Genomic DNA, 26,623 nt, shown 5'->3' on the forward strand with positions numbered 1-26,623 from the left:
TGTCAGGGCACGGGAAAACCCCTTAACTGTTAAAAGTTCAAGATATTGCAGCGGACATTCAAACAGATTTTTATTATGAATATATGACTATATCTACTGTAAATGCAGGTACTCTCGTAATACTCTACTCTATAAGCTTCAATGAACAATATCAATGAGAAGTTTATGTTTATGTTGCTAAGATGGTTGCTAGGGGTGTTGTGCAGTGAAATGTTGAACCATTGAAGCGATCATTGCCGTGTTTTATCTAGGGATCGACCGATATGGATTTTTTAGTGCCAATGCCGATACCGATTTTTTTTCATCAGCCTTAGCCGATGACCGATACGGGCTGCCGATTTTCTTGGGCCGATATTTGGAGCCGATACTGCTTTTGCTCACTCAATTTACATCATAAAAATGACACAATGATGATAACAAATGTTACAAGTCTCAATTTAAAATAAGGAACATTTATTGAACTTATAAAAGGAACATTTATTGAACTTAAAAAAGGAACATTTATTGAACTTAAAAAAAACAACAATATTTGAGATTTGACAAATATTAAAAACATGTGAGGTAGAACAAGTAAAAAAAAAAGTTCAGTGCTGAAAATACTGAAAATAAATATTTAAGCATAATTCAAATTCTGAAAATAAATTCTAAAAGATTTAAAAAAATCCATTTAATCATTTATTCAAGAAGACTCTTCATTAAAAAACGGTGAATCATCCATTAATTAAACAGGTATTTATGAATGAGACTGAATTAATTCGTTTTAAACGTGTTTGAATTAATGATTCAAATTTTTTTTTATATAAATAGACTGGAACATGTTACTCTGTGTAGTTGTCTGATATGTAATTGTGATCACCATTTTAAACAAAACAAAAACGATTTTAAACTAAATAGATTCTCAGTTTATTATGAATTAGGGACTGTTCACATATCGCGTCTAAAAACGTGTGGTAATGTCACCGGTGCAGGCCGGGGCGGACTCGGATGACCAGCCGCCCCTGACTCCAGACACCACCGTGAGGAGCCAACACCACAGGCACGCAACAGATGGACAAAAGAGGAAGCAGGTAATTTGGTTCAAAGGTAACAATCTTTATTGAATAATAATCAACTTGAAGAAAGAATGAGCAACTCCTGTCTTCTCGAGCTATTGGACCGGAGTAGCCGCTGAAACGATTTTCCACTGTCTTCGGGGCACAATGGAACGATAGTGGCTAGGAAGGCTTACTCCACGGCGTTGCTGCACGTCTGCAGGACTCAAACGATAAGTAACAGGTAAGGTTTCTTCTCTTAACAGCAGATTCTCTTAACAGGACGTGAGAGGGGAATTGTGACTCTAAAACTCACTTCACAGCGTTGCTGCACATCTGCAGGTCTCAGGCGGTAGGTAACAGGTAAGGTTTCTTCTCTTAACAGCAGATTCTCTTAACAGGTCGTGAGAGGGAAATTGTGACTTTAAAACTCACTTCACAGCGTTGCTGCACATCTGCAGGACTCAGGCGGTAGGTAACAGGTAAGGTTTCTTCTCTTAACAGCAGATTCTCTTAACAGGTCGTGAGAGGGAAATTGTGACTTTAAAACTCACTTCACAGCGTTGCTGCACATCTGCAGGACTCAGGCGGTAGGTAACAGGTGAGGTTTCTTCTCTTAACAGCAGATTCTCTTAACAGGTCGTGAGAGGGAAATTGTGACTTTAAAACTCACTTCACAGCGTTGCTGCACATCTGCAGGACTCAGGCGGTAGGTCACAGGTAAGGTTTCTTCTCTTAACAGCAGATTCTCTTAACAGGACGTGAGAGGGGAATTGTGACTTTAAAACTCACTTCACAGCGTTGCTGCACATCTGCAGGACTCAGGCGGTAGGTCACAGGTAAGGTTTCTTCTCTTATCAGCAGATTCTCTCGTCAGGATCTAAAAGGGAAATTGTGACTTTAAAACTCACTTCACAGCGTTGCTGCACATCTGCAGGACTCAGACGGTAGGTAACAGGTGAGGTTTCTTCTCTCAACAGCAGTTTCTCTCGTCAAGACATAAAAAGGAAATTGCGACTTTATCAGCGATGTTATACATCTTCAGGGCTCCATCACTAAGTATAACGGTTCAGACTTTTCCACAGCCATACGGTTCTTCACGAGACTTGTAATTTCAGAGAGAGAGAGGGTTAACAGGAGCCTTCAATAAGGGATTACTTCACAACAATACTCAGTGGAAGAGAGGATAATACAAAGCATTACTTCACCAGTTCAGTTGCATCGTTCTGAATTTTGGATGAGGACAAGTAGATCATTTCACAAAAATGAAAGCAGGCGTTGGGAGACTCTTCTCAGCATAGCACACAGCACTCGTGTCCACTACAAATCCACAGCATTAATTCAGCGTGCATCAGGTAAGGCAAACAACTGCAAATCACTCACACACAGTAGGGCTGATCAGAAAAACTCGCTTCGTCCATGCATTTCAATGGGAATATTCAACTCTCCATTCTCTCCAGCGCATCTGAAACAGATGTCCTCCTCAATAGTAAGTTTCACATTCACAGTCTTTGCTTCAAGCTTTACATTTAATTCAACGATGTAATTTAATTCACTTATCTTTCTCTTTTCCTCTTCCAGCGCAGATCCAAGCCACAATTCAATCCAGTAATTTTCCACAAGCAGCTCCAAACGACAGACTCAAATAGCAGTTCCTCACTTACACGAATTTCCAGGATGACAGCGTCCAATGTAAGCGTCCAAACCGGCGATCTTCTACCCCAAAACACAACGACAGAGACCCAGCCAAACAACTGATCAACTGAACACCGATTGACCTTTACCAGTTCCAACCTTCGCCCTAACTCGACTCTGAATGGCTCTTTTATCCTCCTCTTGTGAAGCGGAAAGCCTGTACAAACACCGCTCCTCTCTCTCCCTCCCACCTGTCGTGCATCAGCTGTAATTAGTTTGCGCAATATCTCCGCTACACCCGGAACCGGAGTGAGATGTTACACCAAAATAACTCCCCTCGGGGACATAGAAAGAGAAAAGAAAGGTTCCGCTTTTCCCAGCATTTTGTCACCCGTGACATCCCCCCTTGCCAATCGGTTCTAGTCCCTGGAACCGGTCTTCTCTAATGCCATTCGCCATATCTCTCAGGCGGCTGTCCTTGGTTGTCCCGCTGGGACCGTCGGGGTGGCGTGGGTGAAGCCGCTCGGGCCTCCGCTTCGGGATTCCCTGGGACTATTGCCCACCCTACCATGGGCACCTTGGGAGCAAGCGGCGCACTTTGTATTTCAGCCGCTGGCTGTGGATAGTTCGGACATGGACGGAGCAAATTTCGATGAAGCACTCGTATAGGTCCCGGTTTTCCCTCAGGCCGTACCGAATAGACTGGAGCATCAGGCCCCTGCCGGTGCTCCACCACATATGGTGTCGATTCCCAACGATCATGGAGCTTTCCTTTCCCTGGACGTCGGTTGTCCCTTACCAGCACTCGCTCTCCAGGCAGTAAAGGGGCTTCTCTGGCAGTTCGATCATACAGTCGCTTGTTCTTAGCTGCTGCAGCACTCAAATGGTCTGAAACTCGCTTGTAGGCATTTAGTAGTTGTTGATGGTGTCGATTTACCCAGTCCGTTGTGTTGTACTCTCCTTCGGTGGCCTCGGTGCCCAGAAGCAAGTCTACAGGTAGACGTAGATGACGCCCAAACATGAGGTAAGAAGGGGCATACCCGGTGATGCTGTGCACGCTATTATTATAGGCTTGTAGTAACGTAGGGAGGCTCTCGGCCCACTGACACTGCTGCTCACTCTCCAACGTTCCCAACAGCCCTAACAGGGTCTGATTGAATCTTTCGCATCCCCCGTTACCTTGGGGATGATACGAAGTTGTGTGTGTCTTTCGACAACCATAGAGCTGGCTCAGCTCCTGTATGACTCGGGACTCGAAGTTTGGACCTTGGTCCGAATGGAGGGTCTCTGGACAGCCAAACGGCTGTATTACCGTTCTCCAAAGGGCATTGGCCGTAGTCACTGCCGTCTGGTCTACCGTGGGGACGGCCCAAGCGTACTTGGTGAACAGATCCGTCATTACCAGGATGTTTTGATATCGATCTGCGGGTCTCCCTAGAGTCAGGAAATCAATCCCTATGATGTGCAGAGGTGCCTTCGGCCGAAAGGGAACCAGTGGGGCTCGAGGTTCCTTCCGGAGTTTGAACAGCGTGCACCGTGGACAACTCTGAACAAACTCTTCAACTTTCTTCTCCATCCTTGACCAGTAGAAATACCTCCTCAACAGTGACAAAGTCTTTTCTTGGCCTTGATGGCCAGCATGGGTGTGATAGGCATTCAACAGCTCTTGGACTTGGTCCTCTGGAACCACCACTTGATACCTGGTTTCCTGAGTTTTTGGATCTCGCAGTGAACGGCAAATTACCCCTCCTCTGATCCGCAGTCTCTTCCACTGTTTCAGGAGCTGTTGTACTCCCACTGTCTGAGCCTGCCTTTCCCCAGCTCGCAGCCTGAATCCTCGCCTGAGATGCGAGGCGACCTGACACAGGTCTTCGTCTCCTTGCTGTAACCTGCTCCACCGTCCGGGGTCCCATCCCCAACTGGACGGAATGTCCCCCTGGGTCCCGGGAGCTTCCACGACCGCCACCAACAATTCATCCTCTTGACCGGGGGCATCGAGGTGCGTTTGACCGTTTCTCTGAATGGCTGGGAGTCTGGACAATGCATCAGCATTCGCGTTTTCTCTGCCGGGTCGATACTTGAGCTGATAGTCATAATTAGCAAGCTGAGCCACCCACCGCTGCTCCACTGCTCCCAACTTGGCAGTCTGTAAATGAACTAGAGGATTGTTGTCCGTGATCACAGTCACCTTAGCTCCCCACAGGTAGTCTTTGAATTTCTCGGCCATGGCCCATTTCATGGCTAGCAACTCTATCTTGAAGGAAGTGTAGTTTGCTGCGTTCCGCTCTGCAGGATGTAAACTTCGACTGGCATAAGCGATTACCTTCTCCACTCCTTGTTGCTCTTGGGCTAATACCGCCCCCAATCCTGCATTGCTGGCATCGGTATACAGGAGAAACGGCTGAGTGAAGTCTGCATAGGCCAGGATAGGGGCCCCCAAAAGTTCCTGCTTCAGATTTTGGAAGGCCGTTTCACATGCTGCGCCCCATTGCACTGTCGATGAGCCTTTGCCACGGGAACGTCCAGTACCAGCAAGAAGCTGGTTCAATGGCTTAGCAAGCCCAGAGAATCCTTTAATAAATCGTCGATAATATCCTACGAAGCCTAGGAAGGACCGCACTTGTCTCACCGTTCGTGGGGGCTCCCAGCCTTGGACTGCTGCAACTTTCTCTGGATCAGGGGATATACCGGCAGCGCTGACTCGATGTCCCAGGAACTGTACCTCTTTGCGAAACAACTGGCATTTTTCTGGTCTCAATTTTAGCCCATATTTCTCCATGGCCCGGAAGGCATTCTCTAAGTGATGCAGGTGAGTTTGAAAGTCAGGGGAAAAAACGATTACATCGTCCAAATAGACCAGCGTGGATTCAACTAGTTGCCCTCCCAGGCATCGCTGCATAAGTCGCTGGAAGGTCGCGGGGGCGTTGCACAACCCGAACGGCATCCGGTCCCACTCGAATAGCCCGAACGGTGTGGTGAAGGCAGTCTTCTCTCTATCGCGGTCATCCATCTGTACTTGCCAGTATCCGCTGGCCAAATCCAAGGTCGAATACCATGCTGCTTGAGTCAAACTCGTGAGTGAATCTTCGATTCGCGGCAACGGGAATGCATCTTTCTTGGTCACACTATTGAGCTTGCGGTAGTCAACACAAAATCTCCAGGCTCCCGTTTTCTTCCGTACTAGGACAATCGGGGCTGCCCATGGACTACTACTTTCTCGAACAATCCCTCCATCTAGCATCCCTTTTAGCAGAGCGCGGACTTCAGTGTAGAGAGTGGGGGGCACCGGACGGTACCGCTCCCGACTAGGTGTTGCTTCTCCGGTGGGTATTTGGTGCTTAATCACTCCTGTACAACCATAGTCTTCCTCATGGGTTGAGAACACATGTTTCCACCTCTTCAGGAGCTCCTGGAGCTGTAACACTTGTCCTTCTTCCAGGTCCTCACCCTTCAAAGACTCCCCCATCAAATGGGTCGGCATTCCTCCTCTCACAGGGCCTGTACTGGCCTCCACTGGACGGACGGCAACTTCTACCACCGCAGGGCTCACCTGCCTGAAACAGACATCTTGTTGCTCTTGGACTTGGACAGGACGGACAGATGAAACTCGAACCAGCCGTTGGTGTCGACGAAGGAGTACTGGGTAGGGATGGGCGTTTCGCACCTTCACTGAAACTCGCCCTCGTCGTATGACCGCTAGTCCATGGGCTACTTCGATGGGTTGACAATCTTCATGAGGCTCTACCAGGACACAGTTACCTGACTCACGGGGTCCAGCCGGCACTCGGACCCAAAGAACAGCCTCACTCCGGGCTGGAACAGACAGAGCATACCGGCAGATGACTCGACCGATATCTTCCCGCTCTTGCACCTGACTGGCCGCATGGACTCTTTGACAATCGGCCAGGATCCGGTCCCAGTCCTGCCTTGCTGCCAACGGAGATGTTCGGGTCGGTCGACCGTTAAACAGGTCTTCCCAACAATCCAGAATGACATTCATCCCTAGCAGTGCTCGATGGAGACCCAAGCAATGGTCTCGAACAATGACAACACCTTTCTGGTGGACAGGAACCCCTCGAACCAGAAAGTCTACCACGATGTACCCAGTATAAGGAATATCCAATCCATTCGCTCCACGTAATGTGAGTCTTGAAGTTTCCGTCCTGTGAAGCCGATGATCCGCGAATAGCTCCAGAGCCAGACTTTCTGAAAACAATGTGACCTGAGAACCTGTATCGACCAGACAATTAATCTTCATTCCATTAACTTGAACTTCTACGGTGGGACAACGCCCAACCCAGTCGTCTCTCATCACAGGAACAGAACAAGGGTCTCTTGAAGGGGTCCCGGCCACTTGACCCACAGTGACCGGTGGGACTAAAAACCCCCTTGAGAGCTTCGACGACGGTCGCACTGGCGGCTGATGTGTCCCGGATTTCCACAATTGATACAGATGGGTCGACCCTGATGATCCCACTGAAACCGGGGGCCCGTCGGACGCGGAGGGCGGCGTACAGGTCTTGGCCCCTCCTCTGAATATGATCTTCCTCGCACCATCGGTCCACCTTCGACTCGACCTCGATGAAGCTCACCCAAAAGACTCCGAGACAACTCTGCCATCTGTCCCTTAACATCCTCCAGTAATTCTGTCCTCAATGTCTGCTTCCACTCACTTGACTCAACAGGCGCGGGCACTGTGGCGCTGCTGGCCGCCACACGAACCGGTGTCCGAGTCGTCTCTCCCTGATCTGACTCCAACGCCAAGGCCTCTTGTCGAAGAGCCTCAAAAGACATAGTGGGGTCTCGTCGAAGCTGGAGCCGTATGCCCTGGCGCACCGGTCCTTCACGCAGCCCCAAAACAAACTGGTCTCTCAATAAGCCCTCTCCTTCTCCCAGTCCATGATCTTGTCGACCTTTCAGCCGGCCAAACTGCTCTCGCAGTTTCAGGGAGTATGCTCGCAGAGTCTGCTGAGGCCCCTGCTGACAGTTAAAGAACTGGGCACGAAGGATGGCTACCGGGGTAGAATCTCCATATACTCCAGACAAGAAATCAAAGACATTCTTCACAGTGGCCCGCGTGGCTTCTGATGCAGCAAGAACTTCCCTTTTGGCTTCTCCTTCTAACGATCCTAGCACAAACTGTACCTTTTGCGATGCGCTCAGTCCTTGTAATCCAGCCAGATATTCCGTCTGCGCTTTCCAGTCCTGAAAACTCAGCTCCGATCCTGGTCCTCCATAGCGTTGTGCCCAAGGGGCTCCCATCATAATGGGCATTACTTGCGAGCGAACTGGTGGGACCTCTTCGTCCACCATCGCGTACCTGTGGCCGCTACAACTCACGGTGGCAATCCTGCCGACTTACGCCAAATTGTGTCACCGGTGCAGGCCGGGGCGGACTCGGATGACCAGCCGCCCCTGACTCCAGACACCACCGTGAGGAGCCAACACCACAGGCACGCAACAGATGGACAAAAGAGGAAGCAGGTAATTTGGTTCAAAGGTAACAATCTTTATTGAATAATAATCAACTTGAAGAAAGAATGAGCAACTCCTGTCTTCTCGAGCTATTGGACCGGAGTAGCCGCTGAAACGATTTTCCACTGTCTTCGGGGCACAATGGAACGATAGTGGCTAGGAAGGCTTACTCCACGGCGTTGCTGCACGTCTGCAGGACTCAAACGATAAGTAACAAGTAATGTTTACTTCTTCAACAGCAGATTCTCTTAACAGGACGTGAAAGGGGAATTGTGACTTTAAAACTCACTTCACAGCGTTGCTGCACATCTGCAGGACTCAGGCGGTAGGTAACAGGTAAGGTTTCTTCTCTTAACAGCAGATTCTCTTAACAGGACGTGAGAGGGGAATTGTGACTCTAAAACTCACTTCACAGCGTTGCTGCACATCTGCAGGTCTCAGGCGGTAGGTAACAGGTAAGGTTTCTTCTCTTAACAGCAGATTCTCTTAACAGGTCGTGAGAGGGAAATTGTGACTTTAAAACTCACTTCACAGCGTTGCTGCACATCTGCAGGACTCAGGCGGTAGGTAACAGGTAAGGTTTCTTCTCTTAACAGCAGATTCTCTTAACAGGTCGTGAGAGGGAAATTGTGACTTTAAAACTCACTTCACAGCGTTGCTGCACATCTGCAGGACTCAGGCGGTAGGTAACAGGTGAGGTTTCTTCTCTTAACAGCAGATTCTCTTAACAGGTCGTGAGAGGGAAATTGTAACTTTAAAACTCACTTCACAGCGTTGCTGCACATCTGCAGGACTCAGGCGGTAGGTCACAGGTAAGGTTTCTTCTCTTAACAGCAGATTCTCTTAACAGGACGTGAGAGGGGAATTGTGACTTTAAAACTCACTTCACAGCGTTGCTGCACATCTGCAGGACTCAGGCGGTAGGTCACAGGTAAGGTTTCTTCTCTTATCAGCAGATTCTCTCGTCAGGATCTAAAAGGGAAATTGTGACTTTAAAACTCACTTCACAGCGTTGCTGCACATCTGCAGGACTCAGACGGTAGGTAACAGGTGAGGTTTCTTCTCTCAACAGCAGTTTCTCTCGTCAAGACATAAAAAGGAAATTGCGACTTTATCAGCGATGTTATACATCTTCAGGGCTCCATCACTAAGTATAACGGTTCAGACTTTTCCACAGCCATACGGTTCTTCACGAGACTTGTAATTTCAGAGAGAGAGAGGGTTAACAGGAGCCTTCAATAAGGGATTACTTCACAACAATACTCAGTGGAAGAGAGGATAATACAAAGCATTACTTCACCAGTTCAGTTGCATCGTTCTGAATTTTGGATGAGGACAAGTAGATCATTTCACAAAAATGAAAGCAGGCGTTGGGAGACTCTTCTCAGCATAGCACACAGCACTCGTGTCCACTACAAATCCACAGCATTAATTCAGCGTGCATCAGGTAAGGCAAACAACTGCAAATCACTCACACACAGTAGGGCTGATCAGAAAAACTCGCTTCGTCCATGCATTTCAATGGGAATATTCAACTCTCCATTCTCTCCAGCGCATCTGAAACAGATGTCCTCCTCAATAGTAAGTTTCACATTCACAGTCTTTGCTTCAAGCTTTACATTTAATTCAACGATGTAATTTAATTCACTTATCTTTCTCTTTTCCTCTTCCAGCGCAGATCCAAGCCACAATTCAATCCAGTAATTTTCCACAAGCAGCTCCAAACGACAGACTCAAATAGCAGTTCCTCACTTACACGAATTTCCAGGATGACAGCGTCCAATGTAAGCGTCCAAACCGGCGATCTTCTACCCCAAAACACAACGACAGAGACCCAGCCAAACAACTGATCAACTGAACACCGATTGACCTTTACCAGTTCCAACCTTCGCCCTAACTCGACTCTGAATGGCTCTTTTATCCTCCTCTTGTGAAGCGGAAAGCCTGTACAAACACCGCTCCTCTCTCTCCCTCCCACCTGTCGTGCATCAGCTGTAATTAGTTTGCGCAATATCTCCGCTACACCCGGAACCGGAGTGAGATGTTACACCAAAATAACTCCCCTCGGGGACATAGAAAGAGAAAAGAAAGGTTCCGCTTTTCCCAGCATTTTGTCACCCGTGACAGTAAGCACAGCCGCGACGCTTTCTCCTTTCTACAAGCGCTTGCACTCCCGTGGCGTCTGTCGTTGCTATGCAACTATGAACTGCACTCTAATCATGATGACGAGGAAGTAAGGATTAATTTATTTCAAGCCCTTTACGACTAACGTCACATATATTTATGGAGATGAAAAATAAAAACCTGCCCTGTCCAGCTTTGATCAGCTGCTCGGCCGAGCTTTCGATGTTGTCATGGAAAGGTCCGTTTTTTTGTCACATAACCTGCGTGCGCTTGCGGCATTCTGAAAAGTTTAAATGTTTTCAACTTTTCATCTCACCACGGCATATGAGCGCCGGGACAAACGAGCGCGCTGCATCGCATGCGTGTCGCAACCGCGTCGATTCTTTTACCTCAGGGAGTGTTCTGACTGAGTTCGACCACCTCGCTGAATAAAACTCCCACAAATATCACGGAATCACGAACCAACGTCGGCATTATTTAATCCTATGACCAGTGTTTGTAACAGCTGCCGTATGCATATGGATAGCCTCAAACTTAGCTATTTGCAGCTCCCTAAATACAATGACAAGCATATATTCGGCATTCGCGTTTTCCATTTGGACCCTCAAACTTGCTTAGCTATAGTTGCACACACATATAGAGCAACGTGTTTCCACTTTCAAAGTGTATGGCAATATTTCAGCTAAGTCAAACAGTTAAAAGATGCTTTGAAAGTTTAAAACTTGTGCTAGTGTGGGAGGGGCAGTGCATGGGCTGCACGTGCAGCGTCTCCAGCAACACAAAGCTGCCTGCGGACGCCTGTCTGTAAATAATGCCGGGAAAAAACTATCGGCGAACGCAGCAGCCGCGTATCGGCCGATGCCGATACACGTCAAACCCGCAAATATCGGCCCGATATATCGGCTGACCGATATATCGGTCGATCACTAGTTTTATCTGGAAAAAAACCCCACTAACGTTAATCAGAACCAAGGACTGGAACTACCCGTTTTATATAGATAAATATACTGCAGATAATGGCTTTATTGGTAAATTATGTTGTTAAGCATTTATAATTGCAGGATGTTTTTTCGTTGCTATATTTTCGTCTTGATAATTTCTCTTGTTTTAGTAAAAAAAAAGTATTTATTAAATTTTTACAATTTTCAAAACTCTTAGCTAAAAAAATCCAAACTGATCACACTTGTAACCCAGCTAGTCATTCTTTCAAAACCTGATCCATGCTTTCATTACAGTTATGCACATTTTCAGTCCACATAATCAATGTTTCAAAACACAAGATGATTGTAATATGTAACGGAACATTTGGTTTAATCACCAAAACACACATGACCTTCTTTCAGTTTAGTACTTTTAAAGGAATAGTAAACACCAAACAAATAGTTCATGGCCCTGTATGAGTTTCTTTCTCCTGCTGAACACAAAATAAGATATTTTGAAGAGTATCGGTAACCAAACAGTTGATGGACCCCATTGACCTCCATAGTATGGGGGTAAAAAATATGATGGATGTCAGTGGGGTCAATCAACTGTTTGGTTACCGATACTCTTCAAAATATCTTATGTTGTGTTCAGCAGGACAGAGAAACCCTACAGGATTGGAACAACTTGAGGGTGAGTAAATGATGACAGGATTTTCACAGAGATGGGACCAAGTCACACATGTGTAAGTCTCAAGTAAGTCTCAAGTCTTAACCTTCAAGTCTCAAGTTAGTCCCAAGTATTTTTTTCTTGGGCAAGTCAAGTCAAGTCAAGTCACAGGCTATGTCAAGTCAAGTCAAGTCCTGTAGTAGGTCAAGTCAAGTCCAAGTCAAGTCACCTTATTATTGTAATTTTACCTGCAGAATCTGATCTTAATAAAGTGAAAAGACAAGATATAAGTAGCCTAACTGTCAGTAAATTACAATAATTTGGATTTGCATTGTAAATACTCATGTTCAGTAAAATACATCATGGAATCAAACAAAATTGTAACTTCATAAAATTATGTATTTTTCACTTCTGCCAACAGTGTTTGAAATGTTTTAAATTGTCAACATTGAGTCCATAAAACAAATAACAGCTTAACATCCAACAGACTCCTCTCTGAACACCTCTCTCTCTCTCTCTCTCTCTCTCTCTCTCTCTCTCTCAAACACAGTTTACTTACAACATTAAACTTTGTTACATTTCTCCTCTCTCTCACACACACTCACTCTCACACACTCTCTCTCTCTCTCTCTCACACACACACACACACACACACACACACACACACACACACAAACACACACACACGTCTGGTTCACTATCTTTGTGGGGACTCTCCATAGACTTAATGGTTTTTATACAGTACAAACTGTATATTCTGTCCCCTTACACTAACCCTACCCCTAAACCTACCCATCACAGAAAACTTTCTGCATTTTTACATTTTCAAAAAAATATTATTTAGTATGTTTATTTACCCATTCCCCTCATGGGGACCGCTGGCTGGTCCCCACAATGGAGGTGATCTCAGGTTTTACTATTCTTGTGGGGACATTTGGTTCCCACAATGTAATATAAATCAAACGCACACACACACACACACTCACTCATCGTTAGGAAAGATTAGATGAATGTGATCATTTATATTTGGGCCTTTTTTGGGCCTGAAATCGCTGATAAAACCTTATGGCTACTTTAGCTATTATTACATTAGCTAACTACCAACTAACCAGATAACATTAACAAATTGACAAGCACTTACTGGGCAGAATGGCTGTTAATGTTGCATGTCTTGCAAAGCGCTGTTCGTCTTTTGCCATCTTGTGAACAATTCTTGAAGCCGAAAGCGATGACCCTCGGTACCCCTCCGGCTGACATGTTGATGTGATATCTGATCTAAGTGGGCGTGGTGTGCGTAAGGTACGAGAGGGCATGACTGATGATAGTTTCATGATCCAGTCATGACAACGCTATTCTCAGCCTGCGCTCCAGCTGGGTAATCAACTTGATTTTTTAAAATAATTTCTATATTTTATATTCAAACTGAAAACATCCATCCATCCATCCATCCATCCATCCATCTTCTACCGCTTATCCGGGGCCGGGTCGCGGGGGCAGCAGTCTAAGCAGGGATGCCCAGACTTCCCTCTCCCTAGACACTTCCTCCAGCTCTTCCGGGGGGACACCGAGGCGTTCCCAGGCCAGCCGGGAGACATAGTCTCTCCAGCGTGTCCTAGGTCTTCCCCGGGGTCTCCTCCCGGTGGGACATGCCCGGAACACCTTCCCGGGAAGGCGTCCAGGAGGCATCCGGAAAAGATGCCCGAGCCACCTCAACTGACCCCTCTCGATGTGGAGGAGCAGCGGCTCTACTCTGAGCTCCTCCCGAGTGACCGAGCTTCTCACCCTATCTCTAAGGGATCGCCCAGCCACCCTGCGGAGAAAGCTCATTTCGGCCGCTTGTATCCGGGATCTTGTCCTTTCGGTCATGACCCACAGCTCATGACCATAGGTGAGAGTAGGAACGTAGATTGACTGGTAAATCGAGAGCTTCGCCTTGCGGCTCAGCTCCTTCTTTACCACGACAGACCGGTACAGGGACCGCATTACTGCAGAAGCTGCACCGATCCGCCTGTCAATCTCCCGTTCCATCCTTCCCTCACTCGTGAACAAGACCCCAAGATACTTGAACTCCTCCACTTGAGGCAGGAGCTCTCCACCAACCTGAAGCGAGCAAGCCACCCTTTTCCGACTGAGAACCATGGCCTCGGACTTGGAGGTGCTGATTTTCATCCCAGCCGCTTCACACTCGGCTGCAAACCGTCCCAGTGCATGCTGGAGGTCCTGGTCTGATGAGGCCAACACGACAACATCATCCGCAAAGAGCAGAGATGAAATCGTGTGGTCCCCAAACCCGACCCCCTCCGGCCCCTGGCTGCGCCTAGAAATTCTGTCCATAAAAATTATGAACAGAACCGGCGACAAAGGGCAGCCCTGCCGGAGTCCAACACGCACCGGGAACAAGTCTGACTTACTGCTGGCAATACGAACCAAGCTCCTGCTCCGGTCGTACAGGGACCGGATAGCCCTTAGCAAAGGGCCCCAGACCCCATACTCCCGGAGCACCCTCCACAGGCCGCCGCGAGGGACACAGTCGAATGCCTTCTCCAAATCCACAAAGCACATGTAGATTGGTTGGGCAAACTCCCATGAGCCCTCCAGCACCCTGTAGAGGGTATAGAGCTGGTCCAGTGTTCCACGACCGGGACGAAAACCACACTGTTCCTCCTGAATCCGAGGTTCTACTATCGGCCGGATTCTCCTCTCCAGTACCCTGGCATAGACTTTCCCAGGGAGGCTGAGAAGTGTGATCCCCCTATAGTTGGAGCACACCCTCCGATCCCCCTTCTTGAAACGCTATTCTCAGCCTGCGCTCCAGCTGGGTAATACAACTTGATTTTTAAAAATAATTTCTATATTTTATATTCAAACTGAAAACATGATGTGATTAACACTCAAGTCATTCAAGTCATCGTGTCTCAAGTCATGTCAAGTCCCGAGTCTTTAACTTCCAAGTCCGAGTCAAGTCTCAAGTATTTTATTTTTTGTCAAGTCAAGTCACAAGTCATAAAAATAGCGACTCGAGTCCAAGTCACCAAGTCACAAGTCCCCATGTCTGCCTCCAGCTGTTCCAGGAAGAGCTCCAGGAACTCCTCAGGTACGTGCAGAACCTCCTCAAAGTGCTGCAGGATGTAGTGCTGTGCTTTACAGCGGAGCTTTGAGCAGGAGGAAAAGTCCTCTGTCAACTTGCAGATGCCAATGCAGTTTCCTATATTAAATTTGAAATGCTGGGTAAAACTTCATTCATAGCCACTTCCAGAATAAAATTTCAAGAATGTGTTTGCCTAGATATCATAGTTACATTCTTTTTTCTGGCAATACACTCATTCATTTTCATGCATTTATATATTTGGACTTAGGCAGTTTCAACCGTATAATGTTGGCAGTGGAAATTATGTATATAATTATAATCATTTCTAGGTAATTTGCACACAATTGCAGTTCAAATGCTTCTTCTCACCTAAAGTAGGAGCTGCAGCCACACATGATGATCTTGTGCACTTGAAATTCTCTGTCATTTGACTTGATGATCAAGTCAGTGTGTTCGCCCAGTAAACGTGCTTCATCAAACACGTCAAAGGCTGTTGCTCTTATGTTCTCCATGTTCACTCAGGACTGTAAATGTATTCAGTCTTCTCTCCTCAAACTCTGATTAAAGTCTCCTCAGGATTGTGTCTTTGTGGGACTTTTGCTCAGGAGAGTTATATAGAATGTCTCTGTGACATCATAGTTGTAGAGCTTCAATATATCTTTTCAGTTTGTGTCTTGGCCACATAATTATTAACGAGTTTTGTTTTATCGATTCCTTTTGAATGAAACATCTTCACAGTAACAAAGATATTAAATTCAGAATTACTGCCATTATAAGTAAAATTACAAATAAATGGGCAAGCTGATTTTTTTTATTTTTTTTTATTTTTTTTTTATTTTTTATTTTTTTTTACAATATTTACAACTGGAAAAATTCAACAAACAAGACTTTGAACAGTCACTAAGACACTACGGCTGTATCTGAAATTGTCCCTTATACTGGACCAGCAGTTCTCAACTGGTTTGGCCATGGGACCCACATTTTCCCATGGACATTAATATTATTATTGTTTTTTTTTTTTAGGAATTTGACCGAATATATATGGTATTATCACGATATTGAAATGAGCGTTTTCAAACAATAACAGGTTTTATATATTTTTTCTTAAAACAAAACAAACTAAATTATGTTTAAATCCAATAAAGTAATGCACACAAAAACTACATAAAGTAAACAAATGTTTTAAACTGATTCAAGTGTTATAAAGAATTATAAAGAACAATAGGTAACACTTTACAATAAGGTAAAGTCAGTTAATGCATTAACCAACATTAACATTGAGCAAAAGCTACATCTGTTACCATAGTTATTCTTTGTTAACATTAGTTTAAAAAAATACAACTGATCATTGTTAGTTCATGTTAGCTCAGGTCCATTAAATCCTTCTGAATTTAATAATGTGTTATTAAATGTTGAAATGAACATTAACCAAGATTAATAACTGCTTTAGGAGTATTGTCCATTGTCAGTTTATGTTAACTATAGTGAATTAACTAATAAAGCCTTATTGTAAAGTGTTACCTGTTACAGAATGCAGATCCAGACACAAAGAAATACATTGAAATGTGAGCTTTATTAACAGCACTGAGCAGAATGGAGAATACAGATGAGTATGCAGTTCAAATAGACTTTGAAGAATGAGTAAAGCTTAGTAACGAAGACCTTCCTTGTTTTACAGGTGCAGGAGATCATGGATAGTTGGACGGATGGCTGGATGGACGCACACACCTCTTCGTGTTTGGTGAGTATGCAGGATGATGACAGGAGAACACAGGAGAGGAATACACTGGAGTACCAACGCTGGAGAACAGGTAAGCACTTCATAGAAACAAGACCAGACAATGATGTGAGACGAGGTGTGTGCTTTTGTAGCTGGCTTGATGATGGTGCAGATGAAGTGCAGGTGTGAGTGTTCAGTACTCTGGTGAAGGTGTGCTGTGTGAATGGCTGATGTGACAGCCTGGCAGATCCGTGACAATTACCCAACAATAATAAAGAATCAGAACATTTGCAATCAATGTGTAGGGCAGGGGTTCTCAACTCTGGTCCTCGAGGTCTATTTTCCTGCAGAGTTTAGCAGCAACCTTGATCAAACTCACCTGCTTATTGATCTTATGGGGACATTTTTTTGGTCCCCACAAGGAAAACAGCTTGTAAATCATACATAATGCAGAACATTTTCTGTAATGGGAGGTTTCAGATTAGGGGATATAATTTGTACAGTAAAACAAATCATTATTTCTATGGAAAATCCCCATAAAACATGAAGGGTGTGTGTGTGTGCGTGTGTGTGTGTGTGTGTGTGTGTGTAAATTAGTCTACTACAAACTTCCTTAACAGTATTTATGCTTACAGGGCACCTATTATGACCCTTTTCACAAGATGTAAAATAAGTCTCTGATGTCCCCAGAGTATGTATAAATATAATACCCAACAGATATTTTTTTTACAGCATGTTTAAATTGTCATTTTTTGGGGGCTCAGAAAAACACACCGTTTTAGTGTGTATCCCTTTAAATGCAAATGAGCTGCTGCTGCCGCCCAAAGGGTGGAGCCTTACGAGCTCGCGCTCAGAGCCAGGACAATCTCATCTGATAATATCAAAACAGAAACTCTCATTAGTGGTGTTCATTTCGACTCGGAGTCGGACAATAATGCCCGAGTCGGACATCACACAAAAGATGAAGCGTTAGTTTTACTCCAGAAAATCACTGTAAGAGCAGCTAAATAAAAACAGTATAAGATGTGAGCATTTAAGTCTTATCCGAACAGCTTCGGAGTCATTGGAATAGTTATATGACTTATTTCGGGTTGAATGGTGGTCGTCTCGCACCCCCCAAGCGCCTGTGAGCCGAAAAACCACCCTTGCAACTTTGGGCCGGCGGGCGTGTATCGCTTGATATCAGGTCTCGCGTTGTAACGAATTGCTTTATGGCACTGCACAGTGCACACGTACACGTAGAAAAAGGTAACGTTAGATACTGAGTTCTTCACACTTTCGTCATGGCTGAACCGGTAAAAAAGAAGCAGAAAGCTAGGAAAGGTTTGTCGGAGGACCAAAGAAAGAGGAAACGGCAGACTGACCGAGCAAGGAGTCAGACTCGAGTAAATATCGTTCTTGTTGATGGACTAGTAGACATCTTCAGAGCTTATCTGTGCCTGTTCGATGTCCGACGCTTTGTAACGCGTTGTGTCAGGAGGAGAAATAGGGATAGCTCACAGATGAAGTTATTTCAGAGGCCAGACAGACTCACGGAGGCGATTGGCATCTCACAACTTGCACTTTATTCCCCAATCGAACTCGTGTAACTGTTTGTCACCCATTCTACCGTCCACAGCTTTAAGTCAAGTCAAGTCAAGTTTATTTGTATAGCGCTTTTCACAATACAGATTGCATCAAAGCAGCTTCAAAGTATTAAATTAAAATAATACAACAAAGTTTGTTTCAAGAGGAATTTATTGATTGATAAAATTAAATTAAATATCCCCAAAATATCCCCAACTGAGCAAGCCAAAGGCAACAGTGGCAAGGAACCGAAAAACTCCATCAAGTGACCTAATGGTGTCCTAAAACTCCATCAGGTGCCTTAATGGAGAAAAAAAAAACCTTGGGAGAACCCAGGCTCAGTCGGGGGCCAGTTCTCCTCTGGCATTGGATAGAGGCCGGATTGTAGTTTGAACTGTAGGATTATATGAATGCCTGGCTGAAGAGATGCGACTTTAATCTAGTTTTAAACTGGGAGAGCGAGTCTGAGCAACGAACAGTATCAGGAAGACTATTCCAGAGTTTTGGAGCCAAATGTGAAAATGCTCTCCCTCCTTTGGTGGTTCTGGATATCCTAGGTATGACCAAAAGCCTTGAATTTAGTGATCTTAAAGAGCGCGATGGATTATAGGGCGATAGAAGATCCGTTAAATAGACTGGAGCTAAGCCGTTTAGGGCTTTATAAGTCAGTAGCAATACCTTGTAATTAATACGGAACTTTATAGGTAACCAATGCAGTGATGATAAAATCGGTGTTATATGATCATATTTTCTTGATCTCGTAAGAACTCTAGCGGCGGCATTTTGGACTAACTGTAGCTTGTTTATTGAGGATGCAGGACAACCAGCTAATAAAGCATTACAGTAATCCAGTCTCGAGGTCATGAATGCATGAACTAACTTTTCTGCATCAGAAACTGATAGCATATTACGTAGCTTAGCAATGTTTCTAAGGTGGAAAAAGGCTGTTTTTGTAACATATGAAATATGATTTTCAAAAGACAGGTTGCAATCGAGTATAACACCCAGGTCTTTTACTGTAGAGGATAAAGTAACAGGACATCCTATGATGTTAAAGTTGTATTGTGCGAGGTTTTGTGGGCGGTTTTTTGAACCGATAAGTATTACCTCTGTCTTGTCTGGATTTAATAAAAGAAAATTACGCGTCATCCAATCTTTTATATCTTTAACACACTCTGTCAATTTGGAAAATGTAGCGTTTTCATCCGGCCGTGATGAAATATATATTTGAGTGTCATCGGCATAACAATGGAAACTAATTCCATGTTTCCTTATAATATTTCCAAGTGGCATCATATATATTGAAAATAACAGAGGGCCTAATACAGATCCCTGCGGCACTCCATAGTTTACTGGAGTTATGATCGATTTTTCTCCATTTAAATAGACAAAATGGTAGCGGTCAGATAGGTATGATTTGAACCAGCTTAGTGCTTGTCCTTGAACACCAGTATAATTTTGTAGTCGATCTAAGAGTATTGTGTGATCTATAGTATCGAACGCAGCACTAAGATCAAGTAAAACTAGTATTGAGATACAGCCTTGGTCAGAAGCTAAAAGTAAATCATTTGTGATTTTAACGAGCGCAGTTTCAGTGCTATGATGCGGTCTGAATCCAGACTGAAACTTTTCATAGATATCATTTTGTTGCAAGAAAGATCCCAGTTGAGCGGACACCACTTTTTCTAATATTTTAGACATAAATGGAAGATTTGAAATGGGTCTATAATTTGCTAGATTATTATGATCTAATTGTGGTTTCTTAATGAGAGGTTTTATAACTGCCAGTTTAAATGTTCTTGGAACATGACCTAAAGATAAAGACGAGTTAATAATATTGAGGAGAGGCTCTTCCACTACAGGTAACACTTCTTTCAGTAGTTTAGTTGGTATAGGATCTAATAAACATGTTGTTGTTTTAGATGAAGTGATACGTTTATTTAACTCTTTTTGTTCTATAGTTGTAAAGCACTGTAATTGTTCTTTCGGGGTGATAATTGAAGCTGAATTATAAGGCGCGATTGAAGATTGAACGTTTATAATTGTGGTTCTGATGCTTTCTATTTTCTCAGTGAAGAAGTTCATGAAATCATTACTACTGAACTGTAACGGGATATTTTGTTCGGGTGACGTCTGTTTATTTGTTAGTCTAGCCACGGTGTTAAATAGAAACCTTGGATTGTTTTGGTTGTTTTCTATTAGTTTGCGGAGGTGCTCAGCCCTGGCAGCTTTTAGGGCCTTTTTATAACGCAAATTGATCTTTACTTGATAAACAAAAGTAAGATAAGAATGAGCATCAAACTGAAATAACCCGCATACATGGGGGTGTTCGAGGTGCACATACAATACAGACTGCCGACAGTTCAACAGGGCGCGCGCAGCTCTTAAAGGGGCCACACCTTATTTCCACTCATTACAGCCTCCGTCCTACTGAACAGGTACCGGTATAGAGGGCGGAAGGGATCAGGCCGTGAGTGCAGAGACGGCTCTGCGCGAGTGGCGACAGTAATATTAAATACAAGTACTCCACAGCGACTCTAGGGGTCGCTGTTTGACAAAAACGGAAAGCTGCATAGTGTGCCTTTAATAAAGTGAAAGTGAAAGTGAAAGTGACACATGACGGCGCTTGTCTGAAGTTTTAAATCATTGGTTACCCGTAAGCCAATCACATAACGTTTGGTTATGACGTGTGTTATGCGCTGGCTCAGCCGCATCGAACTTCCACTGTAAACACATGTATGATGTCAAAACAAAACCATCGAGCGAAATACCGGAGTGAACATGGCTGTGAATGACTTTTGCAGATTATGTGAAGTAAATCTCCGCATCCACGGTACAATCAGCGTCTACGTCACTGCTCTCAGCCCGCCCTCTGTTCGTTGATTGGCCGGCTGTTTTGAGGCCGGAGGAAAACTGAGAGATAGGTCGCTATCTCAGACTGAGTACAGAAGCGAACTGAAATTGAGCGGAAGTACGAAGTCTGACGTAGTCAGGCTAGTCTACAGCTGCTCAAGCGTCGAAACAATGGCGGACTGTGTCCCGCTCCCTCAGGGCGGGTCTATGCTCAAACTGCAGTGTCAATCAACAGTCGTGGGAGGGGCCTGTGCAAAGTGACGTCACATTGCCGCGAATCTGAGAACGGCTTGTTCTGAGACAGTGCTTATGATTTATTGGGATTATAAAAAAAGCACTGGGTGGATTTTTATCATTATAGGGTGGTTGTGTACACACACTGCCAACACACATTTATGTTGGCATAACGTTGGCTGTCTTGCGCAGTCTACCCTCGTCGGACAGGTAATACAAGGTGCAGGCGACAGGGAACCGCATGACGGTCGTCTCAGCCTCGATGTAGGGACGCAGCAATTCGGTGAGTGACAGCAGCGATGACCTTGACATCCTACAATTTTCACGCCACTCATCCGGGACAACATCTTCATTTTCAAAGTTCTCCCACCAGACAGCAGTTCGCCCAGGTCGGACCCAAAACCGGCGACGCTGGCGGTGACGCGGACTGGTTCTTCGTGTTGGAGGGAGGAGAAGTTGTTGCAAAATTGCTGACCTCCGAGCACTCATTCGTCTCTGCTCCTCGACATAATGGAGCAGCTGTATTTGCAAATGCAAACACACGAAAAGAGTTTGCACCAACATAAATGTGACTGCTACTCTGAACGCTTCCATGATCACCAAAGCCAAATGAAAATGTAAACATAGGTCGCACTTTTGGCGTAGGTGCGAGCTCTGGCGCATACTGTGACGTTGGCTGCCTAAACATCCGTTTGTCTCAGTTTACATGCAAACGAAGATTTTCAAAATCTCCACTCTGGCCGGAGATTTTAGAAAGAATCGGTTTCAGAGTCGAATTCTCCATTTGCGTGTAAACGAAGGGCGCAAACGAAGGGAAATGTCTCCCTTCGTTTGCGCTCAGAAGTGAAAATTATTTATTTTTCACTTCTGCCAACAGTGTTTGAAATGTTTTAAATTGTCAACATTGAGTCCATAAAACAAATAACAGCTTAACATCCAACAGACTCCTCTCTGAACACCTCCCTCTCTCTCTCTCTCTCTCTCTCAAACACAGTTTACTTACAACATTAAACTTTGTTACATTTCTCCTCTCTCTCACACACACTCACTCTCACACACTCTCTCTCTCTCTCTCTCTCACACACACACACTCACACACACTCACTCATCGTTAGGAAAGATTAGATGAATGTGATCATTTATATTTGGGCCTTTTTTGGGCCTGAAATCGCTGATAAAACCTTATGGCTACTTTAGCTAATTATTACATTAGCTAACTACCAACTAACCAGATAACATTAACAAATTGACAAGCACTTACTGGGCAGAATGGCTGTTAATGTTGCATGTCTTGCAAAGCGCTGTTCGTCTTTTGCCATCTTGTGAACAATTCTTGAAGCCGAAAGCGATGACCCTCGGTACCCCTCCGGCTGACATGTTGATGTGATATCTGATCTAAGTGGGCGTGGTGTGCGTAAGGTACGAGAGGGCATGACTGATGATAGTTTCATGATCCAGTCATGACAACGCTATTCTCAGCCTGCGCTCCAGCTGGGTAATCAACTTGATTTTTAAAAATAATTTCTATATTTTATATTCAAACTGAAAACATGATGTGATTAACACTCAAGTCATTCAAGTCATCGTGTCTCAAGTCATGTCAAGTCCCGAGTCTTTAACTTCCAAGTCCGAGTCAAGTCTCAAGTATTTTATTTTTTGTCAAGTCAAGTCACAAGTCATAAAAATAGCGACTCGAGTCCAAGTCACCAAGTCACAAGTCCCCATGTCTGCCTCCAGCTGTTCCAGGAAGAGCTCCAGGAACTCCTCAGGTACGTGCAGAACCTCCTCAAAGTGCTGCAGGATGTAGTGCTGTGCTTTACAGCGGAGCTTTGAGCAGGAGGAAAAGTCCTCTGTCAACTTGCAGATGCCAATGCAGTTTCCTATATTAAATTTGAAATGCTGGGTAAAACTTCATTCATAGCCACTTCCAGAATAAAATTTCAAGAATGTGTTTGCCTAGATATCATAGTTACATTCTTTTTTTCTGGCAATACACTCATTCATTTTCATGCATTTATATATTTGGACTTAGGCAATTTCAACCGTATAATGTTGGCAGTGGAAATGATGTATATAATTATAATCATTTCTAGGTAATTTGCACACAATTGCAGTTCAAATGCTTCTTCTCACCTAAAGTAGGAGCTGCAGCCACACATGATGATCTTGTGCACTTGAAATTCTCTGTCATTTGACTTGATGATCAAGTCAGTGTGTTCGCCCAGTAAACGTGCTTCATCAAACACGTCAAAGGCTGTTGCTCTAATGTTCTCCATGTTCTCTCAGGACTGTAAATGTATTCAGTCTTCTCTCCTCAAACTCTGATTAAAGTCTTCTCAGGATTGTGTCTTTGTGGGACTCTTGCTCAGGAGAGTTCTATAGAATGTCTCTGTGACATCATAGTTGTAGAGCTTCAATATATCTTTTCAGTTTGTGTCTTGGCCACATAATTATTAAAGAGTTTTGTTTTATCGATTCCTTTTGAATGAAACATCTTCACAGTAACAAAGATATTAAATTCAGAATTACTGCCATTATAAGTAAAATTACAAATAAATGGGAAAGCTGATTTTTTTTTCTTTTTTTTTTACAATATTTACAACTGGAAAAATTCAACAAACAAGACTTTGAACAGTCACTAAGACACTACGGCTGTATCTGAAATTGTCCCTTATACTGGACCAGCAGTTCTCAACTGGTTTGGCCATGGGACCCACATTTTCCCATGGACATTAATATTATTATTGGGTTTTTTTTTAGGAATTTGACCGAATATATATGGTATTATCACGATATTGAAATGAGCGTTTTCAAACAATAACAGGTTTTATATATTTTTTCTTAAAACAAAACAAACAAAATTATGTTTAAATCCAATAAAGTAATGCACACAAAAACTACATAAAGTAAACAAATGTTTTAAACTGATTCAAGTGTTATAAAGAATTATAAAGAACAATAGGTAACACTTTACAATAAGGTAAAGTCAGTTAATGCATTAACCAACATTAACATTGAGCAAAAGCTACATCTGTTACCATAGTTATTCTTTGTTAACATTAGTTTAAAAAAATACAACTGATCATTGTTAGTTCATGTTAGCTCAGGTCCATTAAATCCTTCTGAATTTAATAATGTGTTATTAAATGTTGAAATGAACATTAACCAAGATTAATAACTGCTTTAGGAGTATTGTCCATTGTCAGTTTATGTTAACTATAGTGAATTAACTAATAAAGCCTTATTGTAAAGTGTTACCTGTTACAGAATGCAGATCCAGACACAAAGAAATACATTGAAATGTGAGCTTTATTAACAGCACTGAGCAGAATGGAGAATACAGATGAGTATGCAGTTCAAATAGACTTTGAAGAATGAGTAAAGCTTAGTAACGAAGACCTTCCTTGTTTTACAGGTGCAGGAGATCATGGATAGTTGGACGGATGGCTGGATGGACGCACACACCTCTTCGTGTTTGGTGAGTATGCAGGATGATGACAGGAGAACACAGGAGAGGAATACACTGGAGTACCAACGCTGGAGAACAGGTAAGCACTTCATAGAAACAAGACCAGACAATGATGTGAGACGAGGTGTGTGCTTTTGTAGCTGGCTTGATGATGGTGCAGATGAAGTGCAGGTGTGAGTGTTCAGTACTCTGGTGAAGGTGTGCTGTGTGAATGGCTGATGTGACAGCCTGGCAGATCCGTGACAATTACCCAACAATAATAAAGAATCAGAACATTTGCAATCAATGTGTAGGGCAGGGGTTCTCAACTCTGGTCCTCGAGGTCTATTTTCCTGCAGAGTTTAGCAGCAACCTTGATCAAACTCACCTGCTTATTGATCTTATGGGGACATTTTTTTGGTCCCCACAAGGAAAACAGCTTGTAAATCATACATAATGCAGAACATTTTCTGTAATGGGAGGTTTCAGATTAGGGGATATAATTTGTACAGTAAAACAAATCATTATTTCTATGGAAAATCCCCATAAAACATGAAGGGTGTGTGTGTGTGCGTGTGTGTGTGTGTGTGTAAATTAGTCTACTACAAACTTCCTTAACAGTATTTATGCTTACAGGGCACCTATTATGACCCTTTTCACAAGATGTAAAATAAGTCTCTGATGTCCCCAGAGTATGTATAAATATAATACCCAACAGATATTTTTTTTACAGCATGTTTAAATTGTCATTTTTGGGGGGCTCAGAAAAACACACCGTTTTAGTGTGTATCCCTTTAAATGCAAATGAGCTGCTGCTGCCGCCCAAAGGGTGGAGCCTTACGAGCTCGCGCTCAGAGCCAGGACAATCTCATCTGATAATATCAAAACAGAAACTCTCATTAGTGGTGTTCATTTCGACTCGGAGTCGGACAATAATGCCCACAGAGCCAGAGAATATATACTGTATGGAGATTGAACAGGTATAGTTTAGCTTAATTATGGTTATAACTTATTTGTCATCTGCTTTTATCCACTATTAATACAAGCCTGCTGTAGCAGACCTCGTCCGAATGATGACCAAAATATACTGATGAGTTCGATTAAGTTTATTGTACATCACACAAAAGATGAAGCGTTAGTTTTACTCCAGAAAATCACTGTAAGAGCAGCTAAATAAAAACAGTATAAGATGTGAGCATTTAAGTCTTATCCGAACAGCTTCGGAGTCATTGGAATAGTTATATGACTTATTTCGGGTTGAATGGTGGTCGTCTCGCACCCCCCAAGCGCCTGTGAGCCGAAAAACCACCCTTGCAACTTTGGGCCGGCGGGCGTGTATCGCTTGATATCAGGTCTCGCGTTGTAACGAATTGCTTTATGGCACTGCACAGTGCACACGTACACGTAGAAAAAGGTAACGTTAGATACTGAGTTCTTCACACTTTCGTCATGGCTGAACCGGTAAAAAAGAAGCAGAAAGCTAGGAAAGGTTTGTCGGAGGACCAAAGAAAGAGGAAACGGCAGACTGACCGAGCAAGGAGTCAGACTCGAGTAAATATCGTTCTTGTTGATGGACTAGTAGACATCTTCAGAGCTTATCTGTGCCTGTTCGATGTCCGACGCTTTGTAACGCGTTGTGTCAGGAGGAGAAATAGGGATAGCTCACAGATGAAGTTATTTCAGAGGCCAGACAGACTCACGGAGGCGATTGGCATCTCACAACTTGCACTTTATTCCCCAATCGAACTCGTGTAACTGTTTGTCACCCATTCTACCGTCCACAGCTTTAAGTCAAGTCAAGTCAAGTTTATTTGTATAGCGCTTTTCACAATACAGATTGCATCAAAGCAGCTTCAAAG

General features: G+C 43.9%; 1 protein-coding gene and 1 long non-coding RNA gene across 2 annotated transcripts in view; both read left to right on the forward strand.

Annotated features, from left to right (window-relative positions):
• LOC309505079 (uncharacterized protein) overlaps window positions 1-26,623 on the forward strand; it is a 612,572-nt gene that overhangs the window by 512,147 nt on the left and 73,802 nt on the right. The window lies entirely within an intron of this gene.
• Window positions 727-10,709, forward strand: LOC309504869. Its single transcript, XR_014208212.1, has 3 exons — window positions 727-768; window positions 895-955; window positions 10,273-10,709. It is a non-coding gene; the product is annotated as an uncharacterized lncRNA (long non-coding RNA).

Source organism: Leuciscus leuciscus, assembly GCF_965113295.1.
Source record: "Leuciscus leuciscus genome assembly, chromosome: 8".
Classification (NCBI taxonomy): Eukaryota; Metazoa; Chordata; class Actinopteri; order Cypriniformes; family Leuciscidae; genus Leuciscus; species Leuciscus leuciscus.